Source organism: Sander lucioperca, chromosome 8 (assembly GCF_008315115.2).
Source record: "Sander lucioperca isolate FBNREF2018 chromosome 8, SLUC_FBN_1.2, whole genome shotgun sequence".
In the NCBI taxonomy this organism is placed as follows: Eukaryota; Metazoa; Chordata; class Actinopteri; order Perciformes; family Percidae; genus Sander; species Sander lucioperca.
The window spans coordinates 26,056,481-26,067,698 of NC_050180.1; positions in this window are offsets into that span (position 1 = coordinate 26,056,481).

Here is an 11,218-nt window from a genome sequence, read left to right on the forward strand (position 1 = left end):
GTCTCAAGTCCTAAAATTTGTGACTCGAGTCTAACTTGGGTCAAGTCATGTGACTCGAGTCCTCCATGTCTGACAACTCCCATTGTAGCACCTGAGTCAGTGGATCCACCTCCCATAGCACAGCTTCAGCCTGACCCCCCTAACATTGATGCAGAGAACAGTTTAGATCAACAGCAACCAAGAGCATCTTCCACACCACTGAGAGCAAGCAGCTTTAGATGGCAAAGAGAGAGAGCAAAGTTGCACCGTGATATGAACATGATGAAAAGAGAAATGGAGGCTGCCAGAAAAGAAACCGAAAAATTTCAAAAACGCCTAGAAAGATTAAGACAAAACAGAGCCAGGAGACAGGGAAATTCTAAATCTACAACAGAAGGAAACAGAGGTGCAAAGAAACTGGCTGTAGAAAAGAAAGAGAAAGTTGTGGAGTTCCTCTGTCGTGATGAGAACAGTCGCTTGCTGCCAGGGAAAAAAGACACAGTGACAATGAAAAAAACAAAACAGCAGAGGCGTGTTCTTGTTAAACCCCTAGCTGAACTCCATTTTTCATTTAATTCTGAAATGGAAAGGTCCCACAAGCTCTCTTACAGACAATTTGTCAGATAATGTCCTTTCTATGTGACTCAGCCAAAAAAGTCTGACAGGAACACATGCCAGCATGGAACATGAGAATGTCAAACTGTTTTCTGAAAAACTGCAGCAGAAAGGTCTTCTCAAAACAACCAGTGTCTCTCAGCTGTTGTCCGCAATTGTGTGCAATCCAGACAACAAGGCCTGCATGTACCGAGTCTGTGCAAAATGCTGCCATGATGAAGTGGAAGTTTCAAAACCCCAGACAGAAGAGATGGTGATGTGGTCTCAGTGGGTAAGAAAACCTGTCACAGAAGAGCAGAGGACCTTTATGAACTTCGTCAAAGAGACACAGAATGGCACTTTCACTGATTTGTTGGAACTTTTTAATCGCAAGCTTGATGGCCTTGCGAAACACCACTTCAAATGGCTTCACCAGGCCAAAGAGTGCAGGGCATTAAAGGAAAGCCCGAGAGAGGATGAAATGGTCCTTGATTTTGCAGAAAACCTTGGCTGCAAACTGAACAGAGAAGTGCAGGCTTTTCACTTTGGTGGGAACAGAAGGCAGGCTACTGTCCACTCCTGTGTTGCCTACACCTCTGCTGGTGTGCAGTCCTATGCCAGTATCTCTGGGTGCCTTCGGCATGATGAGAGAGCTGTGTGGGCCCACCTTGAGCCTGTGATAAAAGATGTGTTGGGCAGTCAGAACCCACGTCCTACTACTCTCCATGTGATGAGCGATGGACCGGTCTCTCAGTACCGTAACAAAAATAACTTTTACCTGCTGAGCACCAGAGGCGGACTTTACCATTAGGCAAAGGTCGGCAATTGCCTTGGGCCCCGAGCTACCTAGGGGCCCCCAAAATGCCCCATTAACTTATGCTTAAGGTTTTTTTTTTTTTTTTACTTTTCGCAAATTATATATTTCTAAAACTCCATTTGCGAAAAATGGCATCAAATCATTAGTTTCGCAGACCGGAGGGGGCCCCCCCACCTCACTACATGATTGGACTATTCCATTATCTCACTTACTGCGCATCTGCGAAAGTGACAAGGCTGTAATGCGCCAAAATACGGAGAAAAAAAGTGACAGACAGAAAGCGTGCGTGTGTAGAGTAACAGACAGTGTACAGAGTAGAGTAACAATGAAGTGAAACTACCCAAGTGGTGCTGAAAAAAGGAGGAAGCGGGAGGAAAGCAAAACGTTTTTAAAAAAATTGCCAAAGTTAACAAAGTTTTTTGTGATGCCCGCCGCTGACAATGACAACAACGCTACAACCCATGCCACAACCACCATCACGACCATTAGCACTGCTGCTAGCAAGGAGGAGCTACCTGTTGCTGCCGACAGTGCCAGCCCAGGCTGCTCAAGTGATATTGCTGCTAACGTTATGGATAAGGAATCAGTGATAGCAAGATTTGCTGAGGTCAAAGCTCGCAAGGTCAGATTGTAGCGTTTTAGACATGACAATACAACACTCACTCACTCACACACAGACACTCACACACTCACTCACACACAGACACTCACACACTCACTCAAACACAGACACTCACACACAGACACACTCACACAGACGCACTCACTCACTCACACACAGACACACTCATTCACTCACTCACACACACACACACACACACACACACACACACACACACACACACACACACACACACACAGACACACTCACACACACACAGATACTCTCACACAGACACACACACTCACACACAGACACTCACACAGTCCCCTCCCTCTGACACTGTGTCAGAGGGAGGGGACTGAGAGAAACTCGAGGTTTCTTCTCTTTCATTTCCTCATTCATTCATTCAGTCTGTATCAGGTGCATTTTAATGCAGTTTGTTATCTGCATGAATAAAAACTTAATAAATAAAACTTATTGTTAGGCAGATTATAAAACGTTTTTTTCTCAAACATGTCATGTCCTTTTATCGACGATCCCGTTGATGAAAAAGCTGTATTACTTCACAGAGAGTTTACGTCGGGAGATGATATTGTACTTATATATATACTTATAATCTGCTGTTAAATGTACTTACAGTTTTTTTTCCTGTATTCATCTTGCATTTTACAGCATAAATCATTAAGTTCCTGCGTAGTACGGCAAGGATTGAGCAGAAACTCAGACATGTCTCCTGTTGGCTGGCCACCCCTCCTTAAAAGATTTTCAATCGCTGACAGCTTTTGGTCCATTTTGTCAAGACGAATACAAATGGCCCTTTCAAATTTCTTCAACTCCGTGTTGTCTGAAATGTACAGTTCACATGTTAACATGCAAAAAGAAAGCAGGGTGAAATAACTATCTACATTCAACTGATGTAAAATAATTTCTATATGTAAAGCTGCAGTCCATAATTTTTGACACTCTAGTGGTTAATAAACATGTGTTTATTAACAAAATAATGTGTCTTGCAAACGGACATCGTAGCCAGAGATTCTTGTCTGTGTTTATGTCGATGGCGAGTCACGCAGGTACTGGGCAACTCCACAGCTGTGCGACCCGACCAGTCTAAAGTAGTCCCCATATAAACACTTATTACAGGTGTACCGTAGTTAAGACAAAATCACAGATGGAAAATGCATTCATGGTGTACTCGCTCATTATATAAATTTTGTAAATTTTGAACACAAAAAAAGTGACAGACTGCAGCTTTAAATAGAATTTCAATATCAGCAACATATACCACACAGATACAGAACAACAAACAGCGGGACATATTATGTCATATTACATGTTATACATTGTATAAAACTGTACAATATGTTCTTTTGTACATTTTAATTTAATATGACTTAATATATAACAACAGTTACAGTAAATTATTATATTATTGGAATATTAGAATGATTTCTAAAGGATGAAGTGTGGAGTAATGACGCTGTAAATTCTGCTTTGATCACAGGAATAAATTAAATTTGACAAATATTAAGTTGTAATATGATTTCACAATATCACTGTATTTTTGATCAAATAAATGCAACATTTGTGAGCAGAAGAGACTTCTTTCAAAAACAATCTTACTGGCACCAAACTTTTGAATGAAAGAAAAATACAAAACTTGTACTCACACAAATTTGTTTCCTGGCCTGATGCAGGAACATCTACGGCCACATCAGCTGAAAATGAGAAATACGATAACAAGTTGAATGAATATATTATACATTTACAAGATCATAATACATCACAATCTGTTTATTTTAATGGTCAAATAAGTCATATGTTTGCATTTGTACTCAACATCAAAAATATACATGAACACACCATTGCATTTTTAATAACTTGAGATATTAAGCCCGCAGCTCCAGCCACCTCTCCAGCCAGCGAAACTCGTCAGTCTCCAAGAGTCTTGTATTCCCTGACACAGAAAACGGACAGACTCTTTCAGAGGAGACATTAACAAAAACAACAGACTCACAAGCAGTGATGACAACAGGACACAAGTCGAGATTTTAATACATACAGAGATCACAAAATCCCCTGTGCAGCACGCTCACCACATCCATCGCATTCAGGCGAGACTGGGCAGGTAGGGTTTCCCGAAAGTATTCGAGGAACTCCTGTATGTTCCTCAGGTTGAAATCTGCCGTTGTGATGGTCTTGCCTACGGACTGGAGGTGGGCTGGGTATCTGCAGAAACATAGGCTTTGAGTCAGTCACTGTTCACAGCAGGCGTGTGTCATAACCACTTCACAATAATTGTTTTGGAAAGTCACTTACTTTTCGATGCCATCAATATTCCTTAAAAACAGCCAACTGAACAATTCAGTCTGACCCTTGGTTTTACCTGCCAGGTAAAATATAAAAGACCTGACTCTCAACACCTTGGACTGTGCATTTTCCAGCTGCTTGGCAGTGGGGCAGCTGCCCTTGTGGTACAGCTGGTAGTCCCGGAAGTAGTTTCCTGTGAACACACATTTAAAATGATCTGAGTAACATTTAACATTGAGGTCTGAATCTGAAAACACACACACACACACACACACACACACACACACACGTATATAGTAACGTTACACAAACAATTAAAAACACATACAACATGGAAAGGTGACCATTCAAAATAGGCTACATGATCGGCGAAAACAAATTTTCCTCCTTTTTCTGCATGTTCACTTTTCAGCAAGCAAGATGGCGGCGTTCATCTTTTAATATAGACGTTACGTAACGTAGCGCAATGTACGGCTGAGGACAGTGACAGTTGCCGGTGAAAAACGCTTTTGCCGCCCATTTTTACACTTCTAAATTAAAATATAAAAAAATAATTTACCATTGGCAATGTCCGTACATTACTAACGGTCGGTGGATTAGCTATCGTTAGTAACCTTTCCTTAAACCGAGCTAAATCAACGTTAACGTTACACAAATAACATGATAAAGACGTTCCGATAATGTTGTTCTAAGAATGTTTTCTAACAACATGAGAACTTTCATCAAGCACAAATAACGTGATTAAGACATTCCTTAAATGTTGTTCTAAGAACGTTTTCTATCAACATTATGAGAACTTTCATCAATAAAAAATAATGGCATAAACATTATGAGAACGTTCATCAATCAAAAATAACGGCATAAAGACGTTCCAAGAACGTTGTTCTAAGAACGTTTTCTATGAACGTTCATCAAGCACAAATAACATGATAAAGACGTTCCGATAACGTTCTAAGAATGTTTTCTATCAACATTATGAGAACTTTCATCAATGAAAAATAACGGCATAAAGACGTTCCAAGAACGTTGTTCTAAGAACGTTTTCTATGAACCTTATGAGAATGTTCATCAAGCACAAATAATGTGATTAAGATTGTAAATAAACATGCTCCTATTAGGAAATTTAGAGTCAAGGGACGAGAGAACCCTTGGTTTTCTCCAGAATTGTCAGAGTCCATCCATCAGCGCAATGTGGTATGGGCCAAAGCCAGAAAAGGCGATTCTCCCTCTGATTGGTCTAATTTAAGGCATTTAAGAAATAAATGTACTTCTCTTATTAAGAAGGCTAAATCAGATTATTACTTATCTGTCACAACAGAAAACCTCAACAATCCACAGAAATTTTGGAAAGTGATAAAGTATCTGTAAATAGAAGACCTCAGGCTCTTCCAAAATATGTCTTAAAAAACTCTGTCCCTGTCTACGATAGGACCGAGGTCTTAAATAGCTTTAACAACCATTTCATAGCTTCTGGTTCTTTGTTTGACTCCACAGGAGTGGCCCCCGTGACTCCCTGCACAGAACCTCAAATGTCTTCTGGAGAGTATTTTAATTTTGTTCCTTTTACTGTGCAGGAAGTGCATAAAGCTCTCAAAGCATTAGATCACAGGAAATCAAACAGACCGGACTTGATAGATCCCTACTTCTTGAAAATAGCAGCTGATTATGTAGCTCAACCTCTTACGGTCCTCTTTAATCTTTCAATCCAAAACAAAGAAATTCCACTTGTTTGGAAGTCTGCTTTTGTTACCCCTTTATTAAAAGGAGGTGATCCAGCTGTTATGACGAACTACAGACCAATATCAAACTTGTGTGTTTTGTCAAAACTTCTTGAATCTCTTGTTTGTGATCAACTTAAAGAATTCCTGTACTCTAGTGACCTACTCTCTAAACTGCAATCCGACTTCAGGAAAAAACACAGCACCATCACGGCTGCTGCAAAAGTGATAAATGATATACTTGTTGCTCTTGATAAAAAACAATATTGTGCTTCCCTTTTTATTGATTTGTCAAAAGCTTTTGACACTGTGAATCATGTTATTTTAAAGCATAGGCTTTTATGTCTGGGACTGTCTAATCATGTTGTTTCATGGTTCACAAATTATTTGAGTGACAGGACCCAGTGCATTAAATGTGACGGTCTGTGTTCTGATTTTTTGAATGTCCACAAGGGGGTGCCGCAGGGTTCTATATTAGGACCCCTCTTGTTCATCATGTATATTAATGATTTAGGACAAGATGTGTCTGACGCTAATATGCATTTTTATGCTGATGACACAATAATTTACTGTTTTGGACAGAACCCTGTTAAAGCTGTAGAATCTCTGCAGAAAGCTTTTGACGTGGTCCAGCATACACTTATCCAGCTAAAAGTGGTCCTTAACGCTGAAAAGACCAAACTAATGTTGTTTTCAAACAATAAGAAGGTCCCTCAATCTATCCCCTTTGTGTCCACTCTTAAGGGGAATGTCATAGAGATGGTTCACACCTACAAGTACCTTGGTATTTTGTTTGATGACTCCCTGACTTTTAAGCCCCATATAGACAATCTTGTGAAAATGCTTAAACTAAAATTGGGCTTTTTCTTTCAAAATAAATTCTGTTTTTCTTTTGAGGCAAAAAAGCGCCTTGTTAATGCAACATTTTTATCTATTTTAGACTATGGAGACCTGTTGTACATGAATGCTTCTGCTAAATGTCTCCACAAGATTGATATTGCATATCATGCTTCTTTGCGGTTCATTACTAATTGCAAGGTCTTGACCCATCACTGTGAACTGTATTCTCGAGTGGGATGGCCTTCTTTGTCCTCCAGGAGGCTGGGTCACTGGTATACTTTCATTTATAAGGCCATGCTTGGTCTTTTGCCTTCCTACATCTGTAATTTAATCTCACAGAGGAGTGTTGGCTCTCACTGTTTGCGTTCGAATGATCTTTTGTTGCTCGCTGTTCCACTTGCCCGTACAGAACTGGGAAAAAGGGCTTTTGTTCACTCAGCCCCCCACACATGGAACATGTTGCAAAAAGACTGGAAATTGACTGAATTACTTTCATTGAACGCTTTTAAGTCCAGATAGAGAGCACTTGAGTCGATCCTTTGTAATTGTTTTTCATAATGCATATGTAATCGTATTGTATGTTTATAACTTTTTTGCTGCTTCTTGGCCAGGACTCCCTTGAAAAAGAGGTTTTTTAATCTCAATGGGATTTTTTCCTGGTTAAATAAAAGTAAAAAAAAAAAAAAAGACATTCCTTAAACGTTGTTCTAAGAACGTTTTCTATCAACATTATGAGAACTTTCATCAATCAAAAATAACGGCATAAAGATGTTCCAAGAACGTTGTTCTAAGAACGTTTTCTATGAACGTTCATCAAGCACAAATAACATGATAAAGACGTTCCAATAACGTTCTAAGAATGTTTTCTATCAACATTATGAGAACTTTCATCAAGCACAAATAACGTGATTAAGATATTCCTTAAACGTTGTTCTAAGAACGTTTTCTATCAACATTATGAGAACTTTCATCAATGAAAAATAACGGCATAAAGACATTCCAAGAACGTTGTTCTAAGAACGTTTTCTATGAACTTTATGAGAAGGTTCATCAAGCACAAATAATGTGATTAAGACATTCCTTAAACGTTGTTCTAAGAACGTTTTCTATCAACATTATGAGAACTTTCATCAAGCACAAATAACGTGATTAAGACATTCCTTAAACGTTGTTCTAAGAACGTTTTCTATCAACATTATGAGAACGTTCATCAATCAAAAATAACGGCATAAAGACGTTCCAAGAACATTATTCTAAGAACGTTTTCTATGAACGTTCATCAAGCACAAATAACATGATAAAGACGTTCCGATAACGTTCTAAGAATGTTTTCTATCAACATTATGAGAACTTTCATCAATCAAAAATAACGGCATGAAGACGTTCCAAGAACGTTTTTTTTCAACGTTACAAGAACGTTAATAATGTTACATGAACGTTCCGAAAACATTATTTTAATAACGTTTTGTACTAACATTTACACAACTTTTAAAGAACGTTAGTGAAAGTTCTGGGAACGTTCCCTGTTAGCTGGGTGGTTCCTGGTCCTTCTCCTCTTCTGCCACAAGTTCAAAATTCTCCACAAGGAATGGGAAAAAAGTATCATTATCATTTTTTCTACAAATGTGTAATATCTAACTCTAATATGCAGAACACAACCCACATACATGTATTATATGTTAGGAATAGGTATAGACTATAAAGCCTTAAACAACAAAGGGAATGTATTGTTCTTTGCAACAGCATTGAATCAGATCACTTACATTATCATTATGACACTGACAGGATTTGAAGTGGTAGGCAGCAACTGAAGAGGAACAGATGTGCCACAGGTCAAGCAGTCATTTTTTGGCATATTCTGAAACTCGGGTGCATCATAACCCGCTTTCCGACCAAGTAGTTACAGGAACGTAGTTATAGGAAAAGTCCACTTCTAAAGAGATCTACTAACTACTCTCCCCAAAACCATTTTTTCCAATTGCATTCGCACTGGCCAAGTGGCCATAGGGACTGGTAGGAGGGGTAAGGGAGTGATGCAAGCACAGCAATGGTCTTTATAGCGTTAAAATCAGAAAACAAATACACCAAAAAAAGTATGAATTAAATACTAAATCTATGTATGTATATAGCATATTTGTCATAATTTAAACAAGTCTCCCGAAGAGAAACGTATCTCTCTCTCCCCCGCCTCTGCCTGCTACGCAGTGGTGGCGCCAGGGAGGAGCTAGGTGGTGCTGTAGCTCCCCCTATAATTGCCATAGCACCTGCCCAGCACCCCCCAAGAAATGTCTGTAATTTTATATATTTATATTTGAATGTCATGTTTGAATAGTCTTTTTCATGTTGTTAAAAATGAGAATTAAATAATAATTTAAAAATATATATTTTAGTCTAAAATAACATGAGGCCCAAACAGGTGATCTTCTTTGGCCAATGGGCACAGTGCCCGGTGAACCTTTGACCTTAACGTATGGCAGCTTGTTTTTGATAGCGATTTTGGAAATTTAGCAAAGTAAAATACACCAAAATGGATCGTTTTTTGCTCCCTAAACGTCCACGTTCTGAGTCACAACCTGAAGGGAAATGAGACTGTGAAGGTGCAGACACAGCGTTCGTCGTCACAGAGCCCCAGGAACAAGAAAATCCTGGGGATGAAGACGAAAGAGAATCGCCGGCAGCGGTTTCCATTGGGGATGCTAACGTTACGGTTTGTGCTGCAGGTGATATTAGCAACCATCCTCAAGAGGGCCCAAGAAGGCTAGTCCTTCAAAAATACCCCACACGGCAATTTGGGAATCAGCAGAGAAGTTTTAACAAAAGTTGGATGGATCAGTATTCATGGCTGGAATACAGCGTGGCCAAAAATGCAGCATTTTGTTTTGCGTGTAGGCATTTTCTGAAACGAGGGCACGGATTTCATTTAGAGCTAACATTTACCAGCAACGGATTTAACAACTGGCGGAAAGCATCAGCATCTCTGAAGAGCCATCATGTAAGTATGGGGCACAAATTTGCAATGGAAGGATGAAGTGATGTCAAGCAAAAAGAGACAAGCGGATCTAAAATAGCAAACATGCTTGATAAGGGACATTCTGCGTTAGTTATGGAGAACAGAAAATACATGAAAGCTGTGGTGGACAGCCTGCGCTTCACAGCCTGCCAGGGGATTGCACAGCGAGGCCACAGAGAGGGTGAGGAGTCACACAACTTGGGAAACTTTCGTGAGCTGCTGCATGTCATTGCTAAGTTTGATCCACCAGTGGACAAGAAGTTAGCTACTAACCCATCAAACGCCAAATACATTCACCATGATATTCAAAATGAGATATTTGCTGTAATGGCAGAAATTATAAGAAAGAATATAAGTGATGAGGTGAGAGATGCCGAGTGCTTTGCTGTTTTGGTGGATGAGAGTAAAGATATGAGTAAAAAGGAGATTTCGGTTATCGTGCGGTATTTGCAACCAGAGTCAGGGGAAGTGCATGAGGAGTTTTTGCATTTCACTGCCGCAGATTGGATTGGATTGGATGCAGACTCTCTGCTAGCCAGCATCAAACACACACTCAGTCAGTGTAATATTGATATACATCGCTGTGTCGGTCAACGCTACGATGGAGCATCTGTGATGTCAGGATGTAATAATGGTGTGCAGGAAAAATTCAGAAAGGAGGTGCCGCAAGCCATCTATATACATTACAGTTTAGATTCTCGGGCCGTTATTTTCCGCCACTATCCTCGGGCTGGGCCGGGCCCTTGATCAAGCATTTGTGTTCTTTTTAATCATTACTTTATTAGCCTAATTGAGTGGGGAGAAAGCTATGCCATAATCAGAAATATTATCTATATAGGCTATATTTAGGCCAAAGTAACAAATGTGTCCAAAAATTTACACAAGTTGGACTGCAGTTACAAAATGCAACACGTGTCATGCGCGGAGTCTCCTCCTCTCGCACATATCACACCAGGGCTGCTGGGCTGTATGATGTAGCTTAAGTGCAACATGGAACTTGAGGATGTAAAGAAAAAAAAGAAAAACAGGAGAATTACCTTTGAGCAAGTTTGGAGGAAAGTCGGAGGTATGGAACCATTTTAAACAAGTCGTGGGCAGTGACAACATATGTGTCGGCTTTGTCGAGTGCATTAGGCTAAGTGGCACGCTGCTCGCCTATGACAGCAAATAAAACGGGGACTTGGATGATGAACAGACACATGAAGCAGGCTCGCCGTGACAGAAAAGATGATAGTCAGCCTTCAACGTCCTCTTTTGTTACTTCTCCAAGCATGAGGGCGAAGCAAGCCCTCACAGAGAAATGCGTTGAGTTCAAACAACTCAGAATTGTAGTTGAGAACGTCAGTTAT